This window comes from Herpailurus yagouaroundi, unplaced genomic scaffold, assembly GCF_014898765.1.
Source record: "Herpailurus yagouaroundi ecotype Mexico unplaced genomic scaffold, PumYag 250, whole genome shotgun sequence".
Classification (NCBI taxonomy): domain Eukaryota; kingdom Metazoa; phylum Chordata; class Mammalia; order Carnivora; family Felidae; genus Herpailurus; species Herpailurus yagouaroundi.
The window spans coordinates 16,104,645-16,121,033 of NW_024412467.1; the positions used below are offsets into that span (position 1 = coordinate 16,104,645).

Here is a 16,389-nt window from a genome sequence, read left to right on the forward strand (position 1 = left end):
TAGGGCTGGAAAGATTTAAGCTAAGTGCTTGCCTGTCCTTCTGCGAGGGTTCGGCATTAGTGCATTCTGTCTTCCTTCCTCTGTCCCCCTGTTCCACATGGGGGGACCTTGAATTACAAAATGGATTCGTGATGCTTTGGAATTGAGGGGGTGGGTGGGGGAAAGGAGGCAAGGAAAGGCCTTCCGGAAATTAGAGATTACTGCACATCTTTCTATGCTTCACCTCCCTTGACCCGGGGCTTTGCACTTAGTGTGAGGGGAAGGGTACTCACAAAACGGAGGTGCCAGTGAACCTATGTTTTGTTATTCTACCGAAAACGGTAGGTCCTTAATAAAGGCTAATACATTTCATCGTGCTTAGTATTGAAGATCTTTGCCATACAAGTGAAAGGCGAAAAACACTATTCGGGATACATTCTCGTGGTTTTCCTATTTTCCAAAGCCTGGTGACCTTTTCAGAGTGCAGAATCAGGTTGGCAACATTATGTTGCGATGATGTGCGGAGGGAGGTATGAATACGTTACAATTCACAAGATTTTTCAGAGCCCATGGTGAAATTCCAGGCAGAGGGGAAAAAAATATCCAAAGGACTAGCCCTGTTGACTTTTCTTGTGAAGCTTCCACAAGCTTTAAGGATGTAAAAGTTTTGTGTGTGTGCGTGTGTGTGTGAGTGTGTGCGGTTGAGTGTGGGTAAGAGTTCCTGCCTGCGACTCTGAGTTCCATGCAGAATTTGCTTGTAGAAACAGGCCTTCTCTCCATACAATGTTAACATGTTGTTAAGTCTAATACAAAGGCAACGACTTAGGATATAATGACAAATCAATCTGAAGCATCAAATGAGAGCTTTTTAAGGACTTTACTCTGTCAAATAAATATCCGGCTTTGCATTAAAATCTGATTGAAAGAAATCACTGTAAGGGCCACATACCTCCACCTGCTAAGATGAACACAGAATGAAACCTTTGTCCCACACGCCCAACATTTGTCTTTTTCTTTTCTACTGGGCTATTATTTCACGTTTGTTGCCCCAGCTCTGGGCAGTGCATGCTGTCTGTGTTAAGTTCAGGACTTTTGTTTATGGAATTCACCAGCACCTCCAAGAGGTACCCTTTTAGTTTCTTTTTCAAAAATTTTTAACGTTCATTTTTATTTTTTGGAGAGAGAGAGAGAGAGCGCGCGCGCGTGCATGTGTGCGAGTCGGGGAGGGGCGGGCAGCAGACAGCCTGATCCGGGGCTCGAACTCATGAGCTGTGAGGTCCTGACCTGAGCCAAAGTCGGAGGCTTCACCGACTGACCCACCCAGGCGCCGCAAGAGGTGCCCTTTTAGTTAGTGAATTGCAGGACCTGTGCCCTGGGAGCACCCTAGCGCGTGCTGCTTTGTTTTAAGCAAAGCCCACAAAGGGTAAACTTGCTTGGCACAGAGACTTCTCTCATCTGCCCCTTCAAATGTTCTTCTTCCCCTCGGTGTTCTCCCACCCCACTCACTTCCTTGGAAATGTCTTTTTTTCCCAACTACTTGACTAAAAGTCAGAAAATGCAGAGTTTGGCACTGATGTTTTTTCCTCCCCTCACCGGTAAGTCTTGGAACAGCGTTGACTGAAAGTGTTTTCGAAAGCAGATTTTCACGCCTTTATTAACTCAGCAGTCGTACCTGACAGGTTATGTTCACTCATGTGTCACGCTTCTTACTTCTTTCAGTTTTCAGAGCATCATTTATGGCACAGGAGGAAAAGGAAGTGGAGGAGGAGACAGAGTGGTTTTTGTTGCTGTTCCTGATTTATTCAACATCATTATCGCACACGCCAAGTCTGGTTTTTTTTTTTTTTTTTTTCTGGAGATAGACAACAACATCCGAATGTGTTCCTTTCAGCGAGTCAGCTGAGGTAGAGATGCTAATTTCTTTATTGATCATGATTGCGGTTCCTTCTTTTCCTTTGTCTTCCTCTTTCTCTCTCTCTTTTTAAAAAACATTTATTTGGGGGAGAGTACAAATGGGGGAGGGGCAGAAAGAAGGGGGACAGAAGATCTGAAGTGGGCTCTGTGCTGACCTCAGAGAGCCCGGTGCGGGGCTCGAACTTATGAACCGTGAGATCATGATCTGAGCCAAAGTCGGACGCTCAACAGACTGTGCCACCCAGGCGCCCCTCTCTTTCTCTCTTTTTAATAAATTACCCCCTTAATGCTTCATTTATGATTTCCAGCTTGTATTTCTTTAAAGTGGAACGTGCTAAGTACAGAAATTATCTAGATTTTATTTATTTTTTCTGATTTTTGTTGTTTTCTCCATCTTCACAATCTTTTCATCCGTATCTATTTTGACAGTTTTTCTTCCCCCTAATGACTTGCCTTGATTTGAACAAAGTACTCATCTCAGTTCTCTTTGAAAGCACGTTCTCTTTTTGCACTCATATTTAGTTCAATAAATACGTAAATCCGATCGTCTCATGGTAAGTATAGCACAAGTGACAGGAGCAGATTTGAGGACTCTTGAGGAGCCAGCCATTGACCTGGTGGGATCAAAGCTATGTTGGTGACTAGAGAGGGGCCGGGGGTATCTGGAGGGTCTAGTTTGAAGATCAGTGAGGGGAATTGGTATAACATTCTTGGGGACAGCCGCCACACAGAAAGCACCAGTTATAATTGATTGGGATATTGGGGTACTTGGTGAGAGACACAAGGAGACAAGCAGCAACGTGAAAGAAAGAAACAAAACGAAAAGATATGGGTATGGGGAGCTTCAGTGCCATGATTCCCAAACCTGGATACATTTAAAATTTTTTCAAATGTTTTTGTTTATTTTTGAGAGAGAGAGAGAACAGGCAAGGGGCAAAGGGAGAGGGAGGCCGAAGATGTCAAGGAGGCTCTACGCTGAGACCAGAAAGCCCCATACAAGGGCTTGGACTCACAAACTACGAGATCACGACCTGAGCTGAAGTTGGATGCTTAACCAACTGAGTCACCCAGACGCCCCATACCCGGGTGCATTTAAAATCACTGAGGCTGGGGCGCCTGGGTGGCGCAGTCGGTTAAGCGTCCGACTTCAGCCAGGTCACGATCTCACGGTCCGTGAGTTCGAGCCCCGCGTCGGGCTCTGGGCTGATGGCTCAGAGCCTGGAGCCTGTTTCCGATTCTGTGTCTCCCTCTCTCTCTGCCCCTCCCCGGTTCATGCTCTGTCTCTCTCTGTCCCAAAAAATAAATAAACGTTGAAAAAAAATTAAAAAAAAAAATCACTGAGGAAGCTTTTAAAAGTACTGATGTGTTAGCATCGCCCAGGCCATCAACTAGAATCTCCGGGGCTGGGACCCGGACATCAGTGTTTTTAAGAAACTCCACACCCAGGAGCCTCCCATACAGACAGGATTGAGACCTCAGCTTTAGTATAAATGATTGGTTTAAGTAACAAAAACAAAAAAGATGATTCTCACACAATTATCTTCGAGTGTTTCCTCCCAACAGATGAAGGGAAAGGACAGTTTTGTCCTACCTTCAAAGTACCGGAATCACTGGTGGCTGAACTCGAGTACGAAAGTCTGCTTGTCGCAAATGGGGTGATCTCACAATGGCCAGAAATGGGAGCCAAACCCTGTTAGGCGGAAAGCAGCTGGTCACGCTCATGTATTAATCTGCGTTGACTTTAGCTCCTTCCCGACTTCTAGGAAGAAACAGTCTGCCACTCAACAGCAACAAGGATTTGTAAGTGTATCTGTGGTGAGTACTTGTCCTTAGTGCATTTGCTTTTTTCTCTTTAATTTTTTAAGATGTTTATTTATTTTTGAGAGAGAGACAGAATGCGAGTGGGGAAGGGGGAGAGAGAGAGAGGGAGACACAGAATCGGAGTCGGGCACTAGGCTCCGAGCTGTCCGTACAGAGCCTGACGCAGGGCTCGATCTCATGAACCATGAGATCGTGGCCTGAGCCGAACTCTGACGCTTAATCAGCGACCGAGCCACCCAGGTCCCCCTAGTGTTTTCGCTTTTAACGAATACACTTTTAAGTATGCATTTCGCTATTGGCTTCCCTGGATGTATTCATTCCATCCTTAATTTTTTTTTTTGTTAAATGTTTTATGCTATTTCCCAAAGAATGTTAAATCCCAAAATACACAGTGGAGGACTCAGAAGGGGTTCTTCTCGTCGAAGTGTTTTCTTTCATGAATTTTTATGCCCTTTTCCCAATTAATTTTTAACAAGTGTAATTTATCTCTCGTCCCTGATTCTCTATTCATTTTTGGATTCTCCCCGATTGCTAAGAACTTGTAACCGTTTTACAATTTATAAAAGGAACTCGATCAAAGTTGAACTATGCATGTAAAAAGCTAGAATTAGGATACAAATTTATTTCTGGCCTTTGAGTTTTACGTTATTATATGTATGTGTACATACATTCCTATATAGATACATACATGTTTGTTTGACAAACAAAAAAAAGCATAAAAACATTCTAAACAGTGAATGGTACCAGATAGAAAATTTTTGTTGCTTCTCCAGAGTGAAACACTTTGTTTACATTAAGTCAGCTTTGCTGGTAAGTGTATATGTGTGTGTGTGTGTGTGTGTGTGTGTGTGTTCATGTATTCTTACTGATTCATTTCATTGTTTTGACCAAATTATTTCCTTGACAATTTTATTTTTGCTTAAATCACCTATGATTTTTTCACTTAGCTAGCAAGTGGTAGAGATGGAACTCAACCTTTGCAATCTCTCACTGAAAACCCTCCATGTTTCATGCTACAACATGGATAAGCCTTGAGGACATATGGTAAGTGAAAGAAGCCAGGCACAAAATGTCGAGTACTGTATGATTTCACTTATGCAAAATCCCTAGAAGAGTCAAATTCATGGAGATAGAAAGTGGAAGAGGGGCTTCCAGAGGCTGGGGGTTTGAGAAATGGGGAGTTATTTTTTAATATCTTTAAATTTTTTTTTAATGTTTATTTTTGAGAGAGAGAGAGAGAGAACAGGGGAGGGGCAGAGAGAGAAGGAGACACAGAATCCAAGGCAGGCTCCAGGGTCTGAGCCGTCAGCACAGAGCCTGATGTGGGGCTTGAACTCCTGAGCTGTGAAATCATGACCTGAGCTGAAGTCTGACGCTTAATCGACTGAGCCACTCAGGAGCCCCAAGGAATGGGGAGTTATTTTTTAATGGATGCAGAGTTTTGGTTGAGGAAGATGAAAACGTGCTGGAGATGGATGGTGATGGTGGTTGCACCACAGTGTGACTATGTTTAAAACCATGGAACTGTATGCTCAAAACATGGTTAAAGTGGCGAATTTTATATTATGTATATTTAGTCACAATTTAAAAAATGAGGACATAAACCCATGTGTTTTCCAACTTAGCAAGCCTTTCATTTTATTTATTACAAATAATACATCGTTAATTTTTATTTTAGCGTAGTCAATTTTAAAGATCTCTGACAATATGTCAGTAGTTTAATTCGTGAGAATGGCCCGAAATTGAGATCATTCCTGAACAGAGGTGATTCCTGAAAATGATGATTGCCATTTGATTGGAAACTATATATATTCTTTTTTTAAACTTTTTTTTTTAAACATTTATTTATTTTTGAAAGACAGAGACAGAGCGCAAACGGGGGAGGGCCAGAGAGAGAGCGAGACACAGAATCCGAAGCAGGATCCAGGCTCCGAACCGTCAGCACAGAGCCCGACGCGGGGCTCGAACTCATGGACCTCGAGATCGTGACCTGAGCGGAAGTCAGCCGCCCAACCGACTGAGCCACCCAGGCGCCCCGGAAACTACATATATTCTTAAATAAAAGATCCCTTAGTGTTTTCTTACATGTGAATAGGGTTGCACAGTTTACAAAATGCTTTTAGGTATAAATTTATTTCTTTTTTAATTGTCAGGACAAACTTATAAGCATTATCCGCATTTGATAGATTAGAGAATTAAAGTGGAGAGAAAATATCCCGTAGAGATAAGTCACCGACTCCATGCTAATAGCTCCCGTAAGGAAACTTTACCAGTAGAAGCACCACACCCGAATTGCCACCTCTTTAGGGAATGTGACTCTTCACATGAAGGCAGACTAAAGACATTTGCAGGACAAGGGGTCAGGGAACGGAAGGGCAGAAAAGACAGAGGATGGGGATTGTGAGGAGCTGTATACAGGGTCAGTCCATAGCAATTTGGGTATTTGATGCTTCCATTTTTGCAAATCTCCGTATTTCTGCTGTGAGGCACAGCAACACCTGAGAGAGTGTATTACATGTAATATCGGAACCTTAAATTAATAACCAGCAAACTCTGCTTCCTTCCCCTGGTTCCTTAAACCCTTAGTGTTTGTGATTTGCTTCTCATTCTTCACACACACACACACACACACACCTCGAAAGTAGACAATAAAAGCTAAGAGCCCCCAAACACAACCGACATAAAACAAACCCTCCCTTTCGTGTTCGGATGGAATGTCTCCCATTTCGGTGTGGGTCTGTTGTCTTTGTGTTAGAATGTGAGTGCCCGGTGGGCGGGGACCCTGTCACTCTGGATTAACTCTCCCACGGGCTTAGTGAATCACTGCAAGCCGAGGTGTGCTTATTAAACTTGAATGACTGATAAGACAAGTAATTGCGCCAGAAGAAATGCTAATTTTAAAATGTCTCTAAATTCCTGAACTTCACACGTGGGAAGTCCAGTGACCTGGGGTAGCTCTTGGGAATTAGTAATCCGATACAGAATCTTTCCCCTTTGTGTCACCTGTTACAATTTGGCTTCCCTTTGCTGGGACTGAAAATCATTACCAGCTGACAGCTCTGTGAAGCCTGATGTCTGCAACCAAAGCGACGTGTAGAATGTTGCTGACGCCGGGCAGGTAAGGACCTTGATCCATACGTTTGTCTGGATTGCTTAGATAATCCAGATCACTCTGCGGAGTTCTGGAAGTCCGTTTCGATGGATATTTATTTTAGTAGGTTGCCAACTGAGTCTGAGGACAACAAATCTTGATTTTATCTGAGGCAGGGTCTAGAATTGTTGACTTTGCCTTTTATTAACGTTATAGGAAGAGGAAGTGCCTATTTCGATTAATTGAATAGCCGTGGAGTGGAAAAAGATCTATTTGCGAACACAGCAGACTGACTAGTACTTAGAACGAAAAGAGAGTGGATCCAGAGGAAACCAGGATCTGCCGGATCACACCATTCACACGGCAGCAGATTTTGGAAACCACATTGACTCTTTTGGCTGCACTCAAGTGATATCAACTAAGAGGTATGTAAGTTGCAAAACAAAACAAAATAGAGCTTAAGTGCGTATTGCTGGACTCCCACTAAAACACGGGACAAACCTTTGCTTACATAGAGATGCTATGGTGTCATGGAAAAATGGACGGGCTTGGAATTAGAAAAGCTGGTTCTGCAAGCTAGCTCTACTAGCTGTGTGATTGGTCAGTGTGAGCCCAGTCCTCAGCTAAACAAAGGGAAACCGTTGTATGCCATTTATATTTTAATTAATTAATTCGTTAATTAACTTTAAAGTTTTACTTATTTATTTAGAGAGAGAGAAGGGCAGAGACAGAGAGAGAGAGAGAGAGAGAGAGAGAGAGAGAAGCCCATTCTACACTGACAGCACAGAGCCTGATGTGGTGCTCAGTCTCATGAACCGTGAGATCGTGACCCGAGCCGATATCAAGAGTTGCTCGCTCAACCACCTGAGCCACCCACGTACCCCTTGTATGTGCTTTGAAAAGTGGTTGTCTGCGAAAGTTCCAAATACCGAATGAAGATACACCCCTTCTCCAGGAGTTAGAGCTTAATTTTTCTCCCTTTGGAGATGGACTGTATTTAATGACTTGCTTCCAGTGAAGCATAAGGAAAAGGGAAATTTGTACCCGTATTGTGCAGAAGAGCGGCAAATATGAGCTTAACCAAGTGATCAAGGCCAACGTTACCAATGATAAGTAACATCAATAGTATATACCCAGTGAGATTATGTCATGAGTTGGGCACTTTGCTCTGGTGTTCTTCCCCACCAAACCATAACCCTAGTCTTGACATTGAACACAAATTAAGGGTCATTCTATAAACTGCCTAATCCATACTCTTCAAAAGATATTAACCTCTACAGGGAGCCGGGTGAAGGGTCTATGGGGACTCTCTGTGCTATCTCGGTGACTTTTCTGAAAATCCAAATTTATTCCAAAAGAAAAGAAAAAGAAAAAGAAAACAGTGGTCATGATAATTGAGCTGATGTACATGATGGGAATTTGTGGACACACAGGATTCTAAAAATGTAGAGTATTATTATTATTAGAATAACTACATTTAATGCTTAGTGATCCACAAAGTATATTAATAGTCAAGTTCTGGGCTGATAACTGATGTTTGGGGTTCTAGACGACCAGCACCCTCAAAGTAATGAGGATTTTTCAGGAAGAATTGAATTACTATCCATATAATCTACTTGTAGACGGCTCAGATCATGATTTGTGTATCAATAACCAAATAACTGATAGAGTACATAAATATGTTAATTTTACTTATACAAACTGGGATGAAATTGGGCAGCAAATTAGAAATTCAAAATCTCGAAGATGCCTGTAAAGATTAAGGTAATTTTCCATTTCCTCCAGAATTGGCAGCACTAAGTAAAGCGAGATCAATATTAATTAAGAAACCCAGGGAGAAGAATAATAAATTACCGAAATTGGTTGGTTAACTGAAGTTGTTATGTCATTCAGAAGTTAGAATTACGGAATTAGACTTAAAAGGAATTTTAGAGATCAGTTGCTCAAATCCTTTTATTTTAAGGGGAAAGGAAGAATATTTAATTTGGAGATGCTGTAAAGCTTTTTCAAGGTCTTCCCCTTGGTTGGCAAAGGCACAGAAGGTAGATTTCAATCATTTCCCTCAGAGGCAGGGGCTCTTTTGTGGGGCATGAGCCTCTGGGATCTCTCAACCCCTGCAATTATATGCAAAAACTTACCTGTATGTGCACATTTGAATTTTTCTGAAAGAAGTTCATAACAGCTTTCATCAGAGCCTTGACGGAGCCTTAACCTCCAGAAGGATAAGAGGAGCCACTGCTTTAGAATTCAAAATATTACTCATTACAACTGCCCTTGGAACATTGCTAGAATAATTTTAATGTTTCTACAGCTTGCATTGTATATTTTTAATTTTTAATTTTTAAAAAAATTTAGTGGTTTTATATATTTTTGAGAGAGAGAGAGAGAGGGAGAGAGAGAGAGAGAGAGAGAAAGAGAGAAAGTGGGGGAGGGGCATAGAGAGAGAGAGAGGGACAGGGCATCTGAAGCAAGTTTTGTGCTGACAGGGAAGAGCCCGGTGCAGAGCTCGAACTTGCGAACCGTGTGATCGTGACCTGAGCCCAAGTTGGACGCTTAACCGACTGAGCTACCCAGGCACCCCAGCTTGCATCATATTTCAAATACAGAAAGAGTAGCTGGGTCCTGGTTCCCAGAAGTTATCACATTCTTTGGCAAAACCAGATGATACGATTTCATCTGGACATGTTATCCTTTCTTCTGCGAACAAGGTAGGCTTTTGTCAACTAGGTAAAAGGTAAATGAGGTATGGAGCACCTCTGATGTGCTGATCTCTAACTATGTTAGTCTAATATCAATACTAATATTCCATTTTACAAACGAGGAAACGAAGACACGGAGTAACTTAGTAGTTGGTAACTTGTCTGAAAGTCACAAAGCTAGTAACTGGTAAAACCATACTTTTTGAAGCCAGATACCAGGGCTTGTACTTATAAACACCACAATGCACGTCTTTGCTTCTGATGTATTAAATAATTCTGTGGCGCATTGGATGAGCAAGCTTATCATTGTGCTTTGTGGAGATTCTTAATTGGCAACAGTAAAGGCAGCAGAATGTGGAGAAAGAGGTATGGGCTCGGTAGGTTAAGATAATACAAACGTGAGGAGTTCGGTTTCCACCTCCTTCTAGCTCACCTTGGACAAGCAACGTGACCACCCTAAGTCTTGGTTGTCTTATCTCTAAAATGGGGATAATAATAGTATGTACCTCATAGGGTTGTCCCGATGATGCAATGAGATAATGCATGCAAAACACTTAACATTGCTCGTGCCAAAGAGTCTATGCTCTTTAAATGTTAGCAATTATTCATATAACCGGATGTGCTAATTCTTCTTCACTTCATAATATGGTTTTCGTCAACCAGGAAAAGAGGAGCAAAAAGGTTGCCACATATAGTTAAATCTTAACATGGTTTAAATGAATTCCGTAAAATTTCAATTTATCCCGACACCGACTTTACCAATCTCTAAAAATAGCCAAATGAAATGCCATCCTGGCTGTGTGCAAGTCTGTGGATACTCTAAAATCTCCTGAATAGTACAGTTTAACATGGGCGATTTGTACCGTATGTGAAATATATCTCAATAAAGCAGATATATATTTTCAAAGTTACCATGGCTGACACAAGACACAGAGAAAACCCACTAAATCTAACCAAGCATTTAATGAGGGATAGAACTTAATTTTTAGAATCGAATGATGTCAAATGCCAGTAACTGCTCGTTGCCTGATGCTTTGGTTCTTCTAGAAGTTGTAGAACTTGTTTTCCGTGTACTAATAGACTTCATTGTACTCATCTGGTGGCCTGAAATGGACAACAATAAAAATGGCATATGATCAAGGGGTACCTTAAACGAAAGGAGTCTGTGCCTCAATGAGTCCAAGTAGGTAGGAGATATCAATATGTTACAGGTAGATAAATGATTTCTGCGGCACGTTTTATACATAAACATCATGAGTTATGGTACTTCTGTTGATACGCATTCATATTCTAACATGGTATTCAGTGGGACTCATCTATAAATTGCATGGAAATCCTGATTTATAAAACAGTGCTCCTCAGGGCTTCCCTCCGTTCATTTTTGCTTTTGCTTTTCGGTTACTATAACATTTTGCAGAGGATCAAAGAAGCGTTCACACAGAGTATCAATGCATGTCAGTGGCTTGGATTTGTAGATGTGCAGAATAATGGCATCTTGTTAAAAAAAAAAAAAGGTGTGTCCTCGGGAAAGGTGTTGAAAAGACATTGAAATCCACGATGTCGGTCTTTTTATGGATCCAGTTGTATTTTGAACAGACAAAATGCCCTCCAACTTTAGCGTCTTGATGGCTGTTTTGATGCTGAGTGATTCCAGCTTCACAAATCAAAGGAAACGAAGGAAACATTACACGACCTATGCAAATTCTTCCTCACACATTTACTCCTAATATACTTCTTTGAGGTGAGACGTTGTGCCCAAGTTGAAAGTCTAAAAGCTGGAGAGAGCTATCGGCTTTCTGTTTGGGATCTACCGTGCAATCAAATGGGACATTTTTGATCTGGATTAGCTGTCATAGTCTCCTCGCTTGTACAATGTGAGTCAGAAGTGCACATTCACGAGACAACGGAACTTCACATTTTAGTGTAAGACTAACGTCTCATGTCCTAGACCTTCTCGTTCCTTATGAATTAACAGCATTAGACGATTATCACATTCTTTGGCAAAACCAGATGATACGATTTCATCTGGACATGTTATCCTTTCTTCTGCGAACAAGGTAGGCTTTTGTCAACTAGCCCATGCTAGTTGGAAGCCCATGCTTCCAAGAAGAGTGTCAGCTATCAATCGTGCTTTATCGAAGTAATATCAGGCGAGATCATCAAAAGTACTTCATTTTTTTTTAAAGTTTATTTATTTTGAGAGACAGAGAGAGACAGCATGAGCAGGGAAGGGGCTGAGAGAGGGAGAGAGTAGGAGAATCCTCAGAGGGCTCTGCACCATCAGAGAAGAGCCCCACCTCAGGCTCGAACTCACGAAAGGTGAGATCATGACCGGAGCCAAAATCAAGAGTCAGACACTTAACTGACTGAGTCACCCAGATGCTCCAAAAGTATTTCATTTTAAAAACTGTCTGTTGGGGCGCCTGGGTGGCTCGGCCAGTTAAGCGTCCAACTTCGGCTCAGGTCATGATCTCACGGTTTGTGGGTTTGAGCCCCGAATCGGGCTCTGCGCTGACAGCTCAGAGCCCGGAGCCTACTTCGGATTTCGGATTCAGTGCCTCTCTCTCTCTCTCTCTCTCTCTCTCTGCCCCTCCCCCGCTCGTGCTCTGTCTCACTCTGTTTCTCAAAAACAAATAAACGTTGAAAAAAGTTTAAAAACTGTCTCTGTTATCGAACCATTGACTCTAGGTGAACCTAAACCAAAGGAAGAATTTGCAGTTTGAAATGTTTAGCGTGTCGTTTTCACTTCAAGCAAGCAGCTCTGAAGGCCCTAGCGGTCTGGGGGCTGGGGTGGGGGTGCGGGGGGAAGGGATTGTTCAAAGTCCTCTGTATTCTCTGAACCTAGCTTTTCAGACAGAAAGCTCTGTGTGCAGCACAAGTTTTCAGTGAGTCAGAGTCCAGAGGAAATCAGGCCTTTGGCAGAAAGTCCTGTGTAGGGGGTGGTGGGGGGGGGGGGCTGTTCCTCAGGGGAAATTGCTACCTCTTTTCCAATTAGTCAGAAGCTTCGTGGAGGAAATCAGGCTTCAGAAGCTGTTTGAATGATGGCAGCAAGAGAATTTAGGACTAAGTGGGGCCTGTGGACGGTGCCAGGTGCTAAGTGCAGCTTGGGAAAAGCTTGCAAGGGGATATGGCGATGTGATCAAATGCTTCGACGGAATAAGAGACGCAGAGAACGCACACCACGTTGGTGAGCGAGCGTGTTCTGCAAGTGGCACCACGTGACGCGTGCTGCTTGTCACCCGCACGAGACTTCCCTCTACCCCAAATCCAGTTTTCGGGCGCACCGCCTCCTTTGGGCACAAGTACTAAGCCCATGCTTCCAGTACTGCAATCACGCACACCGGCTGGCCCTGAAAGCCGCTTCCGCCGTGATTTTGGGGGGATGCCGGAGATCTAGTTCGCAGGTCGAGGTTTTTTTTTCCCCTTTCATTGAGTCATTGAGTAACTCAATGAAAAATTCACATTTACCGAGAGGCAGTTACTGTGCTAGAGATATGGGACCAGATGGAGTGAGGTCCTGTCCCCTTAACTCTGCGGGACGGGCTGATATCGAAGCTGGCAGTGGGCTCCGGGCACAGAGGTACCCAGCCCCCACCCCCGGGGGGTAGTCAGCAGACCCAGAAGAGACGCCCAGAGAAAGTGGCAGGTAGAAATTCAGCCGCTCCTCCTGGGATGAGTGCCAGTTCGCTACAAAGTACAGACAACAGCAAAGGACCAATGGATATAAAAGGGCTGAGAATTAAAAAAAAAATCATGCACGAGGTACATGGCTGTCCCCGTACGAGACGGTGGTGAACCCCAAACATCGCAGTTTTCTGACTGGACAGGTGGCACTCGGGTGACACGATCTATACATTCGGCGGAGCTGAGCACAGTGGTGGGATATGGAAGGAAGATGAAAAGCATTGTCTTGGATGATGCACTTTTTGATCGCTAGTAAGCTAGAGGGCTAATCGCTATGTCTCAGATACTGTTAAAGTAATAGTTAATGGTTATTATTGTCTTACAGCATTTGAATCTAGCTTAAAAGAGAAGTGTGTGCTTGGAGCTAAATATGAAAGCTCATCACAACCACATGAGATGAAAACAGAAATTTCTATGACTATTGATAGCCGTGGATGACAGAGATGATATTTATTACCGCAGACAGCTAAATCTCTATGTATATCAGAGGGGAGGGGGAGGAAACTTTTGGAAATCAAATGCACTGACAGGAAATGCCTAAGTAAAAAAAAAATACACGTCGGTTCAGAGAGGCGACCTTTATCTTTCACTCTCACGATTAAACATAAGCAGCCTCCTTTGGGCCGGGTTTGTGAGTGTCCCTCTCCAGTGTTAATTTCCACTGGTGTGTATTTGTTAATAAGAATCTATTCATATTTCTCAGGGGTAGAGTTCATTACTTCGGGAACATTACTTACGGACATTTCCCATAATCCGAAATCTCCATAGCTCTTGTAAAAATCTTTTGCTTTTCTTTAAATGTGGACACCAGTTTAGAAAGATCAGCCACCGATAACTCAGGAAGCTTTAAAGCGTAACAAGTGGAAAAAGATTAATTAGCCTTGACTGAGTTTGGTGATAACACAAAACAGGAATACTGCGTATTCAAGGTTATATGGCAGGATAAGAGATTAGAACGTGTTACGTTAGACTTTACTATGATTCATCTGCAGAACTTCTGGAACACCTAAGTATGTCTGACCCTGGGGTCAGGGACCATGTTACTGATTGTCTTTCTAATCCCCCTTAATACTCCCTGATAAAGGAGATCCTCAGCACTCTTGAGGAAATATTTTTAGGGAAATCCACGAAAAGCGTGTGATATGAAGAAGTGTTAATAATTGGAGGATGACTATTGCAGGGTCACATAAGAATAGAAGCATTTGTTTATTTCTATTTTTTTGTGGTTAAGAGGTACACGTGTATGTAATGATGCATTCAAACAACATGGCACTCACAGAAACTGCTGGCTGTCCAAAATTCCTTACTTTATAAAAAAAACGTATATTTATTTATTTTGAGAGAGAGAGTGCAAACAGGGGAAGGGCAGAGAGAGAGGAGACACAGAATCTCAAGCAGGCTCTGCACTGTCAGCACAGAGACCGATGCGGGACTCGAAGTCCTGAGTAAGATCATGACCTGAGCTGAAATCAAGAACTGGATGCTTAACTGACACCCCTGTCACTTAAAAAAAAAAAAAAAAAAAGTTCATTTTTTTTTGAGAGAGAGAGAGAGAGAGAGTGCGAGTGGAGGGGAGGGGCAGACACTAAATCCAAAGCAGGCTCCAGGCTCCGAGCTGTCAGCACAGAGCCTGTCACGGGGCTTGAACTCACAAACCGTGAGATCGTGACCTGAGCTGAAGTTGGACACTTTAGCCACTCAGGCGCCCCAACTTTTAATTTTTTAAAACAAGCTTACTATCTTTTAAGTCCTGGGGATCTCTTACAAATTCCTTTTTTATTCTTTGATCAAAAATGGTATCAACAGATTACCTTTGATTTCAGCTTGCTGTTAATCTAGCAGATTAAATCTAGCTGTAAATCTAGCAGATTCAGCTCACTGTGAATGGCTAATAGGAAATATCCACCAATGGGTATTTGCTCCTGAAAATGTGCATATTTTTAACCAGATCAAGTCTTAACGGGTGGAATGTTTTGAGGTTTTTGTGTTTGTTTTTTATTGTCAGGGAGGTTGCTTAAGGTGCTGCCCATGCTATTTGTGTCTTATGCTCTTACCTCTAAACCTATTTATTTCCTTTCTTTAAAAGGTCTGTCAGGGAATAAAAGTCATATAGTAAACCCTGTTTAGCAATAAGAATTGCATATACAACTTTATTCCCCTTTGTCAACAATATAATAATGTAATTTTTTAAAAGAGAAAGATGTCCTTGTCTCGTGATTTAACCTTGACTCCTTTTAATCACGTGACTTTTCTTCCATTCTTTGTTTATAGCCAGAGACGCATTTTGACATGGCTGCAGTCTTAACAGAGGTTGAGCTGTGTTGGAGAATTCAGTGAGGTGATGCCTGCGAGATGCAGCCACAGTATGTTTTTAATCTTTTTTAACCTTTTTATTTATTTTTGAAGGAGAGAGAGAGCATGAGCTGGGGAAGAGCAGGGAGAGAGGGAGGCACCGAATTCGAAGCAGGCTCCAGGCTTCGAGCTATCAGCACAGAGGCCGATTTGGGGCTCGAACTAACCCACTGTGAGATCATGACCTGAGCTGAAGTCAGACGCTTAACCGACTGAGCCACCCAGGCGCCCCTAAATTCTTTGCCTGCGTTTTAAGATTTCATCCTCACAAAGGCCCAGTGAAACTGACGGAATCATTGCTCTCATTTTCCATTGAGGGAACTGGTGCAGTGACGTCAAGTGACCTGGCCAAGGTTACTCAACTGGTAGGATATGGAATCAGGCAGATCAGATCATCCTACGGCTTGTTATTGTCATTAAAATGCCATGTGGTGATTTTTCACAACAGTGTGGGCACCGGGCATAATCATTAAGTGTTTTAAAGTTATTAGGTGAAAAGGTAGCTGTCTGCATCTGATAATCGCATCTGGCAATTGTTACTAACGAAGTTAACTTTTTTCCTTTTTTGTTTATGAGTCCTGCTCTCTTACTTGTATAAACCGTAGGTTTACAAACGTTGCAAGCAACAAATAGCATCTCTGGACAGATTGTCGTGGGTTTACGCAAAGTCAGGACGGTATGCCATTGTTTCCGCTTCGTGGCTTGATTCTACGGCACGAAATGAAAAGATTCTACCTAAGAGAATTCCAGTCATATGGTCTGACATGTTCACAGTGGTTTAAATAGCCGTGCGCTTAGCACGGAGAGAGAGAGAGAGAGAGAGAGAGAGAGAGAGAGAGAGAGAGAGAG

At 42.6% G+C, this 16,389-nt stretch overlaps 1 protein-coding gene across 1 annotated transcript in view; it reads left to right on the plus strand.

The window, feature by feature from the left end:
* Positions 1-6,544: 6,544 nt before the first annotated feature.
* The window catches only part of LOC121020450 (uncharacterized), a 328,749-nt gene continuing 318,904 nt past the window's right edge, over positions 6,545-16,389 (plus strand). Inside the window, exons 1-2 of the mRNA XM_040460498.1 lie at positions 6,545-6,832; positions 7,022-7,230. The gene's annotated coding sequence lies outside the window, so the exon portion shown is untranslated. The remainder of the gene's footprint in view (positions 6,833-7,021; positions 7,231-16,389) is intronic.